We start from the raw sequence: 10,833 nt of genomic DNA, 5'->3' as shown, positions 1-10,833 counted from the left end.
TTTATCATGAATGGGTGTTGAACTTTGTCAAATGCCTTTTCTGCATCAATTGATAAAATCATGTGATTCTTGTCTTTTGTTTTATTTATGTGGTGGATTCCATTAATTGTTTTAAATCCCACTTGGTCGTGGTGAATTATTTTTTTGATATGTTGTTGAATTCTACTGGCTAGAATTTTGTTGAGGATTTTTGCATCTAAGTTCATGAAGGATATAGGTCTGTAATTTTCTTTTTTGTGATGTCTTTACCTGGTTTTGGTATCAGGGATATGCTGGCTTCATAGAATGAGTTTGGTAGTATTCCATCCATTTCTATGCTCTGAAATACCTTTAGTAGTAGTGGTGTTAGCTCTTCTCTGAAAGTTTGGTAGAACTCTGCAGTGAAGCTGTCTAGGCTAGGGATTTTTTTTGTTGAGAGTTTTTTAATTACCTTTTCAATCTCTTCTTTTGCTATGGGTTTATTAATTGTTCTACCTCTGTTTGTGTTAGTTTAGGTAGGCAGTGTGTTTCTAGGAATTCATCCATCTCTTCTAGGTTTTCAAATTTGTTAGAGTATAATTTTTCATAGTAATCTGATATGATTCTTTTAATTTCAGTTGAGTCTGTTGTGATATCACCCATCTCATTTCTTATTCAGGTTATTTGCTTCCTCTCCTGTTCTCCTTTTGTGAGTTTGACCAATGGTTTATCAATTTTGTTAAGTTTTTCAAAGGACCAGCTTTTGGTCTTGTTAACTCTTTCAATTGTTTTTCTCTTCTCTATTTTTTTTTATTTCATTTAATTCTGCTCTAATTTTTGTTATTGCTTTCTTCTGGTACCTGAGTATTTCTTCTGTTGCTTTCTTTCTATTTGTTTTTGTTGTAGGGATAATTCTTTGATTCTGGCCCTTTCTTCTTTTTGGATGTGTGCATTTATTGATATAAATCGACCTCTGAGCATTGCTTTCACTGTGTCCCAAAGGTTCAGATAGAAAGTGTTTTCATTCTCATTGGATTCTGTGAATTTCTTTATTCCATCCTTAACGTGTTCTATAACCCAGTCTTTTTTGAGCAGGGTGTTGTTTAGTTTCCAAGTGTTTGATTTCTTTTCCATGACTTTTCTGTTTTTGATTTCTACTTTTATGGCCTTATGGTCAGAGAAGATGCTTTGTAATATTTTGATGGTTTGGATTCTGTTAAGGTCTGCTTTATGAACTAATATGTGGTTTGTTCTAGAGAATGTTCCATGTGTGTTAGAAAAGAAAGTATACTTCACTGCTGTTGGGTGGAGGGTTCTGTATATGTCTATAAGGTCAAATTGGTCGATTGTGGCATTTAGATCTTCCGTGTCTTTATTGAGCTTCTTTCTGGATATTCAGTCCTTCACTGAAAGTGGTGTGTTGAAGTCTCCTACTATAATTGTGGCGCTGTCTATCTCACTTCTCAATGCTGTTAGAGTTTGTGTTATGTATCTTGCACCCCTGTCGTTGGGTGCATAAATATTTAATATGGTTATATCTTCTTGGTGTATTGTCCATTTAATCATTATATAGTGTCTTTCCTTATCCTTTATGGTGGATTTAACTTTAAAGTCTATTTTGTCAGAAATTAATATTGCCACTCCTGCTCTTTTTTGATTGTTGTTTGCGTGATATATTTTTTTCCATCCTTTGAGTTTTAGTTTGTTTGTGTCTCTAAGTCTAAGGTGTGTCTCTTGTAGGCAGCGTATAGATGCATCGTGTTTTGTTATCCCATTCTGCCACTCTCTGTCTATTTACAGGTTCATTTAGTTCATTTACAATCAGCGTAATTATGGATAGGTATAAGTTTAGTGCTGCCATTTTGATGTCTTTTTGTGTGTGTTATTGTCAGTTCCTTTTTCCCACTTAATTTTTTGTGCTGAGTAGTTTATCTTTATGTATTGTCTTTTCCTCTTCTTCATTGCATTTGATTTTGTTTCCGTTGAATCTCTATTTTTTTCTTGTATTTTATTTTGATGAATAGGATTGTCAGTCTCCTTTGTGGTTACCTTAATATTTACCCCCATTTTTCTAAGTTTAAACCAAACATCTATTTCTTTTTATTGCCTTGTCTTCCTCGCCATATGAAAGATCTATGACTATATTTCTTAGTCCCTCTTTATTGTTTTAATGTTATCTTCTTTTACATAATTACATCGCTATTTTTTGTTTTGAGCATTTTTTTATCTTGATTTATTTTTGTGATTTCCCTATCTGGGTTGACATCTGATTGCTGTGTCCAGTGTTGTAGTCTTGGGTTGTATCTGATATTACTGATTTTCTAAGCAGAGAACTCCCTTTATTATTTCTTGTAGCTTTGGTTTGGTTTTTACGAATTCCCTAAACTTCTGTTTATCTGGAAATGTCCTAATTTCACCTTCATATTTGAGAGACAATTTTGCTGGCTATATGATTCTTGGCTGGCAATATTTTTCCTTCAATGCTTAATATGAGTCATCCCATTGCCTTCTTGCCTGCACGGTTTCTGTCCGGTAGTCCGAGCTTATTCTTATTGACTGTCCTTTGTAGGTGACTTTTTGTTTATCCCTAGCTGCTCTTAAAATTCTCTCTTTATCTTTGGTTTTGGCAAGTTTGATTATAATATGTCTTGGTGACTTTCTTTTAAGATCTACCTTATGTGGAGTTCAATGAGCATCTTGGGTAGATATCTTCTCACCTTTCACAATATCAGGGAAGTTTTCTGCCAACAAAACTTCAACAATTCTCTCTGTATCTTCTGTTATCCCTCCCTGTTCTGGTACTACTCCAATCACTCATAGGTTATTTCTCTTGATAAGAGTCCCACATGATTCTTAGACTTTCTTCATTTTTTAAAAATTTTTATCTGATTTTTCTTAAATATATTGGTGCCAAGTGCTTTATCTTCAAGCTCACAAATTCTACTTTCTACTTGCTCAATTCTGTTCCTCTGACTTTCTGTTGAGTTGTCTAATTCTGTAATTTTATTATTAATGCTCTGAATTTCTGATTGCTATCTCTCTACAGATTCTTGCACCTTATTAAATTTTTCATTATGTTCTGGAATAACCTTTTTAATTTCTTCAACTGCTTTATCTGTGTGTTCCTTGGCTTGTTCTGCATATTGCCTGAACTCCTTCCTAATCTCGTTCCTGATGTCTTGAAGAGTTCTGTATATTAATCTTTTGTATTCTGCATCTGGTAATTCCAGGAAGGTGCCTTCATCCAGAAGATCCCTTGATTCTTTGTTTTGAGAGATTTTTGGAAGTGATCATGCTCTGTTTCTTTATGTGATTTGATATTGACTGTTGTCTCCAAGCCATCTGTAAGTTATTGCATTAGTTTATTTTATGTTTGCTTACTGTATCCTAGCTTCTTGCTTTGTTTTGATCTGCCTAAATAGGTTGCTTGAGGGAGCTAGCTTATTTTCACATTTGAAGCTCTAACGTCCTGTCACCACATGGCTAGAGCTGTTATCAGGTATATGAACGTAGGAGTCCATTCACTTTTCTTGTATGGATTCAGCTCAGGTGTCCAGGTAGCTGGTCATCAAGTGTGTTGTACAGGCTCTGTCCTACAGTCTTAGAGGGACAGGGGTGATTGGTGTAGGTACCTGTATCTGGTTGCAGCAAGGGGTCACGCTCTGAACAAGGCAGGGGGCTGACAACCCTCCCCCAAGTGTCTGTAAGGAAAGTGTGTCCCTGTTCCCTAGTGTACACCAGTGGGTGGGTTCTGCAGGTGGACCATGGGCACCCAATAATTTGGGTTGTAAGGACTGGGAGGTACCAATTATCCTTGGACCCCTTTCGTAGGTGGCTGGCTGACCTGAGTGGAGCCACCAGTCCTTAGGCCCCTGATGTGGGTAGGTGAGAACCTTGTTTAATAGGCAAAGTGGTGTCAAACATCCAACACCCACCTCTCCACTGCACAGCTGAAACAGTTGCAGTCTGCCAACACGGGCCTATTTTCCTGAAATAGGCCCACACAGGTCCATGTGGGGGGAAAAGTATTCAAAGTCCACGGACTGTTCATGTCTGGATAGGAGCCACTTCTGTACTGAGCTCCCCAGATCAGTGAAGCTGGCAGATTATCTTTTCCCCCAGTTGTGAATTTATTCCTTCTCCAAGGCCAGGAGAATGGCTCAGGGTTTGCAGCACGACCTATTTCAGGCCCAGGGAAATCGACAGCCACTAAAGCCAGCTTGGGGGCTGGGGGCATGGTAAAACATATGCAAGTACTTAGCTTTTGCCGAGAGCACCATTCTTCTCTGGTTCCGGAGGTATGAGCAGGCTATGCTGCTGGCTGTTTCTACCTGAGGAAACTGTGGTCTAATGCTACTAACAGCCCGCCACAGTTGCTTCTGGGAATGGCGCCTAAGGTTTCCTGGCAATTCAGGTCCGGCACCTCCTCTCCACTTCTGAACCATCTCTCCCTCCCCCTGCCACTCAGTTCATTTTCTAACTTTGCCTTTGATGTTCAGGGCTCCTAGTTTGTCATAAATATAATAATCATTTCATTTGTTTTTTCGAGTCTTTGTCATAAGAGGGTTCACCAGAAGCATATGAATCCTCCACCATCTTGGTCCCACCTCCGCTACGTACACTTTTAAAAATGCATATGTTGGTTTTGAAACAGCCCAGAAGAAAATTGTGTATGGAAGTGTGTTCCAAGAAAATGAGAAATATGGGAGGGCTATGTGCCATAAAGCCTAAGGTTGTAGGCTCTAGAATGAGGCTGGGTTATTCCACTGGTGCTGTTAACCAGTTCTGCCACCTTTACTCTTCAGGGTCACATTCTTTCACAAAATGCAGCCAATCTGAGCTCTCAGAGTTATATAGAGTGAAACGACAGACTGTCCTGGAAGCCCCCAGCATCCTGAACCACCCACAGGATGATACTGAATATATATTATTAAAATAATGCTAAATGTCACCTATTTTCACGGCTGCTGGATTTGTTTTTCCTCTCTCTAACTCAAGCCTCCTACAAACACATTGCTCAATCTTGACAGATGTTTTAGATAAATGTTTTTACCTCACGACTACAAATAATGGTAGTGAATATCTCCAATTAATGGAGAGTTTAAACTCTCTTACTAAAAGACTTCTCTTGCCCCAGGTAACGGGGAAATCGAAGGGGAAACAAACACAATATTATTTGAGGCTTATCAAATAGGCCCAAAATTTCATTTCTATTAAGTATTTTGTATTTTTCAAGAAAAATCTTTCTACTTCTTCTGTTATGCTACATTTAAGTAATTGAAAATAATACCTAGTACAGAATAATAAAAGTCACAATCAAGTATCAACTGGCTCCTTGGTGGTACAAATGGTTAAACATTGGGCTATGAACTGACAGGATTGCAGTTTGAACCCACTAAGAGCTGCCACAGAAGAAAGGCCTAATGATCTGCTTCCAAAAGGTCACAGACATGAAAATTCTATGGAGCAGACGTTGGGTGTCCATGATTTGGACTCAACAGAAACTGGCTTCTTGGTTTGGTTTTCTGCGCTAGGCAGCTGCTAAAATGGCTCCCAAGTATCCCTACGTCCTTATGTAACCGCCTCCCCTCAGTGGGCTGGACTAGTTGCTTGCTTCTAATGAGCAGAATGTGGGAACAGTGATGGTATGTCACTTCAAGGTTAGGTTATAAAGACTGTGACTTCCTTCTGCCTTCAATCCCCTTCTAGCTCCTCTCACTTGCCTCCTCTGATGAAGCATGCCACTATGTTGGGAGCCCACGTGGCAAGGGACTAAGGGCAAGCCTCTTGCTGACAGACAGAGGATGTGAGGCTCTTGGTTCAATAACCTGGGAAGAACTGAATCCTGCCAAGAGGATCCGTCCCCACTGGAGCCTTGAGATCACAGCACTCCAGCTGATACCTTGATTGCACCTCATGAAGACCCTGAGCCACCGGAGTCAACTTCCCAGATTCCTGGCCCACAGAAAATGTGAGATAAAAAATGTTGTCATTTGGGGGGAAGGGTAACTTTTAATGCAACAACAGATAACAGATTCATCTACATTATACCAAACACTATCAGAAAGTCTGGATTTAATCTCCAAGAGCTGAAAAGGTTAAATTTGCTGTTTCTGGAGAAATCCAGCGGGTCTTTTTCTTGCCAAAAAACTCTCTACTCTTGTGCTTTGGAGCAATAGCTACAGTGCAGTATTCTTCTTAGAGGGAGAAATGCTGAGCTTCAGCATCCTGAGTTGCCCTTGAGTTGACAAAGTTTAGGTTCCCATATTCTTTTTGCTTGCATTCAGCACCTATGTTTGTCGCATATATATGTACATATATATATATAAACAAAAAGAACGCCTTTTAAACCATTTTCACACATACAGTTCTGTGAACTTAATTATATGCACCATATTGTACATTCATCACTACTTGTTATTAGGTGCTGTCAAGTGGGTTCTGACTCATGGTGATCCTAAGTATAACCGAACCAAATACTGCCTGAACCTGTACCATCCTCACAATCATTGCTGTATTTGAGCTCATTGTCACAGCCACTGTGTCAATCGATCTCCTTGAGGGTTTTCCTCTTTTTTACTAAACCTCTACTTTACAAAGCATGATGTCCCTCTCCAGGGACTGGTCCCTCCTGATAACATGTCCAAAATACCTGAGACGAAGTCTCTCCATCTTAGCTTCCAAACAGCATTCTGGCTGTACTTTCAAAATAGATTTGTTCCTTCTTTTGGCAGTCCATGGTATATTCAATATTCTTAGCCAACCCCATAACTCAAAGTCATCAAATCTTCTTCAGTCTTCCTTATTCATTGTTCAGCTCTCATACGCATATGAGGCAATTAAAAAGATCATTGATTGGGTCAGGCATACCTAAACCCTCAAAATAACAAAAATTCTCACAACTGGAACAATAAGCAACAGCAGGATGAACAGAGAAGATTGACGTTGTCAAGGATTTCATTTTACTTGGATCCACAATCAATGCCCATGGACACATAAGTCAAGGAATCAAACGACATGTAACACTGAGCAAATCTGCTGTAAAAGGTCTCTTTAAAATATCAAAAAGCAAAGATGTCACCTTGAGGACTAAGGTGCACCTGACCCAAGCCATGGTGTTTTCAATGGCATCTTATGCATGCAAAAGCTGGACAATGAATACGGAAGACTGAAGAAGAATTGATGCCTTTGAATTATGGTGTCAGTGAAGAATATTGAATATATCATGGACTGCCATAGGAAGGAGCAGATCTGTCTTGGAAGATGTACAGCAAGAACGTTCCTTAGAAGAATAGCAGACTTCCTTTCACATACTTTGGACATGTTATAATGAGGGACCAGTCCCTGGAGAAGTACGTCATGCTTGGTAAAGCACAGAGTCATCAAAAAAGAAGACCCTCAACGAGATGGATTGACACAGTGGCTGCAACAATGGGCTCAAGCATAACAACAATTGTGAGGATAGGGCAGAACCAGGCAGTGTTTCATCCTGTTGTACATATGGTCTCCATGAGGTAGAACCAACTCCAGAGTGCCTAACAACAAACGTCTTTCCAGTATTTTCTGCCTTCAGCTAAGATCCATCTCGCATCAGCAAAGACATCCCTCATTCCAAGTCCTCTTCTAAATCTGGCTTGAATTTCTGGCAGTTCCTTGTTGATGTACTGCTATAACCATTTTAGCGTTATCTTCAGGAAAATTTTATTTGCATATAATATTAATGATACTGTTCAATAATTTCCACATTTTGTTAAATCACCTTTCTTTGGAATGAGCACAAATATAGGCCTCTTCCAGTCAGTTGTCCAGGTAGCTGTCTTCCAAATTTCTTAGTGTAGACAAGCGAGCACTTCCAGCTTTGCATCCATTTGTTGAAACATCTCAATCGGTATTCAGTCAACTCCTGGAGCCTTGTTTTTCAACAATTCCTTCCATGTAGCTTGGACTTCTTCCTTCATTATCATCAATTTCTGTTCATATGCCACCTCCTGAAATGGTTGAATGTTAACCAATTCTTTTTGGTTCAGTAACTCTGTGTATTCCTTCCATCTTCTTTTGATGCTCCCATAGAATCCTTCAATATTGTGACTCCCTTTTGTTCTTCTAACTCCAGGTTTTTGTACATTTTGTTGTAATACTTTGTCTTCTTGAGCCGCCCTTGGCAATCTTCTGTTCAGCTCTTTTACGTCATCATTTCTTCCATTCACTTTAGCTACTTGACATTCAAGAGCAAGTTTCAGAGTCTCTTCTGACATCCATTTTGGTCTTTTCTTTCTTTCCTGTCTTTTTAATGACCTCTTGCTTTTGTCATGTATGGTGTCCTTGATGTCATTCTGCAGCTCACTGGTCTTTGGTCATTAGTGTTCAATGTGTCAAATCTGTTCTTGAGATGGTCTCTAAATTCAGGTGGGATGTACTTCAAGCCATGCTTTGGCTCTCCTGGATTTGTTTTAATTTTCTTCAGCTTCAGCTGAACTTCCATTATCAGCAATTGATGGTCTGTTTCACAGTCGGCCTCTGGCCTTGTTCTGACTGATGATACTGAGCTTCTCCATCATCTCTTTCCACAGATGTATTCAGTTTGATTCCTGTGTGTTCCATCCAGCAAGATCCATGTGTATATTTGCCATTTATGTTGTTGAAAAAAGATACTTACAATGAAGGTCCGTTGGTCTTGCAAAATTCTATCATGTGATCTCCACATTGTTTCTATCACCAAGGCCATATTTTCCAACTACCAATTCTTCTTCTTTGTTTACAGCTTTTGCATTCCAATCATTAGTAAGTATCAATGCATCTTGAATGCATGTTTGATCAATTTCAGACTGTAAAATTTGATAAAAATCTTCAGTTTCTTCATCTTTGGCATTAGTTGTGCATAAATTTGAATAATAATCATATTAACTGGTCCACTATTGGGGTCTCTGTTGGTATGTGAAATATTGATGGCATAGCTTCTAGCATCACAGCAACCTCAAGCTACTACAGTATGACAAACTGACAGGCAAGTGGTGGCCATCACCACTGTCGACTTCCAAATGTTTCTCATTACCCCAAATAGGAACTCAGTACTCCGTAAGAAATAACTCCCCATTTACCACGCCCCTAGCCCTGGTCACCACTAATGAACTTTGGTCTCTATGCATTTGCCTGTTCTAGATAGTCATATAAGTGGGATCATGCAATAGTTGTCTTTGTTGTCTAACTTATTTTGTTCAGAAGCTCTGGGTGGCGCAAACAGCTTGCATTTAACTACTAGCCTAAAAGTCTATAGTTCAAACCCGCCCAGTGGCACCACAGAAGAGAGACCTGAGATCTACTTCTGTAAAGATTACATCTAAGAAAACCCATGTTTTCAAGAGTCATCCATGTTGTAGCATGTATCAGGACTTGATTTCTCTTTATGGCTGAGTAATATTTCACTGTACAGATGGAGCACATTTTGTTTATCCACTCCTGTGTTGAGGGACACCTGGTTGTTTCCACCTTTTGGCTATTGAGAATAACACTGCTATGAACCTTGGCATAGCCAGAGCTACTTTCTGGATTAGTGATCTCTCACGCAAACATCTAAGCTTGCTACAGAACAATACCTCCTGCTACTTAGAATGTCAAAAGCACTTGAGCAAGCATATTCACAGCCCATACTGATGCTAAGGCTGAGAACAGTGCTTGGAATACGCCTGGCACCATCACTCCAGATGAAGCCATGGACAGCGGCCATCAGTCTGCCTTGCCTATACTGCTTACACAGAGGTGACCATTGAGGCTGAGAAATGGCTCCACCAACCAGCCTGCTGCTACACAGTCTCTGTAGTGTGGCAAACCCCTCCTCAAGGATGGTGCCCAATTCTTGAATGGGCAGCCTGCCTCTGAAGCAGATGGGTATGAGTGAAAACGGAATGGGAATTGGAGTGTACATAAAAAGGTTTCTGTCAAGGGTCACATTGGCACTTGGGAGCTCGTCACCATCTGGGATCCCAGGGTTCCAAACTTGCTAATCCAGCTTGCAGTTGGACTGACATTTTAAAATTTCTTAGTCTGGGGAAGCACTCAGGAGCATGTTGATGGTGGTCTGTTGTTGCCATGAAGATACTGGCTATTCTCTCTCAAGAGGCAGCTGAACTTTTAGCCTAAGCTCCAAGCTGTGTCATATTTTACTGTTTACTATGGGTTTGTAGTCTTTTCTAAGGGGAGAGTGCATTGGTAATTGTGGACTCTGAAGTCCTACCCTCACACTGCGGAACACATTTTTATGAACAGGAGACAATCTAATTGAAGTAGTAAGGCCAATCTCAACTCTTGCCACTACTGTTCCCTGTGGTCCAGTCACAGCAAACAACCACAGAACTACCATCACCACCACCACTGTCACTACCATCGCCACCGGTAACAAAACTGTCAGCAACAAAAAACCAACACCAGCAGCAGCATAAACACCAATGACAAAACTACAAACACTACCAGCCACAAAATAGCAACCATCACCACTAACAATAAAACCATCACCAACAACAGTAACAAAATCACCACCCTCACTAACAATACCAGCACCATCGCCATCACCATCATCAACAAAACTGTCATCAGCAAGAAAACCAGCACCAAAACCAGCAGCATCATCACCAACAACAAAGCCACCAATACTACCAACAACAAAATAGCAACCATCAGCACCAACAATAAAACCATCACTCAACAGCAACAAAACCACCCCCGCCAGCCCCGTCAAGGACAGCTAACAAACATCATCAGTAAGATGTAGCCTTTCCTGAATGGCCACTGAGGTACATTACACCCAGCAGTAGTAACTGACGACCACTAATAACACACCAGTCCCTGATATCATGGAGTCAGGCTGAGCACAAGGGTGGC

Source organism: Elephas maximus, chromosome 2, assembly GCF_024166365.1.
Source record: "Elephas maximus indicus isolate mEleMax1 chromosome 2, mEleMax1 primary haplotype, whole genome shotgun sequence".
Classification (NCBI taxonomy): domain Eukaryota; kingdom Metazoa; phylum Chordata; class Mammalia; order Proboscidea; family Elephantidae; genus Elephas; species Elephas maximus.
Note: the sequence above shows the minus strand (reverse complement) of the source record.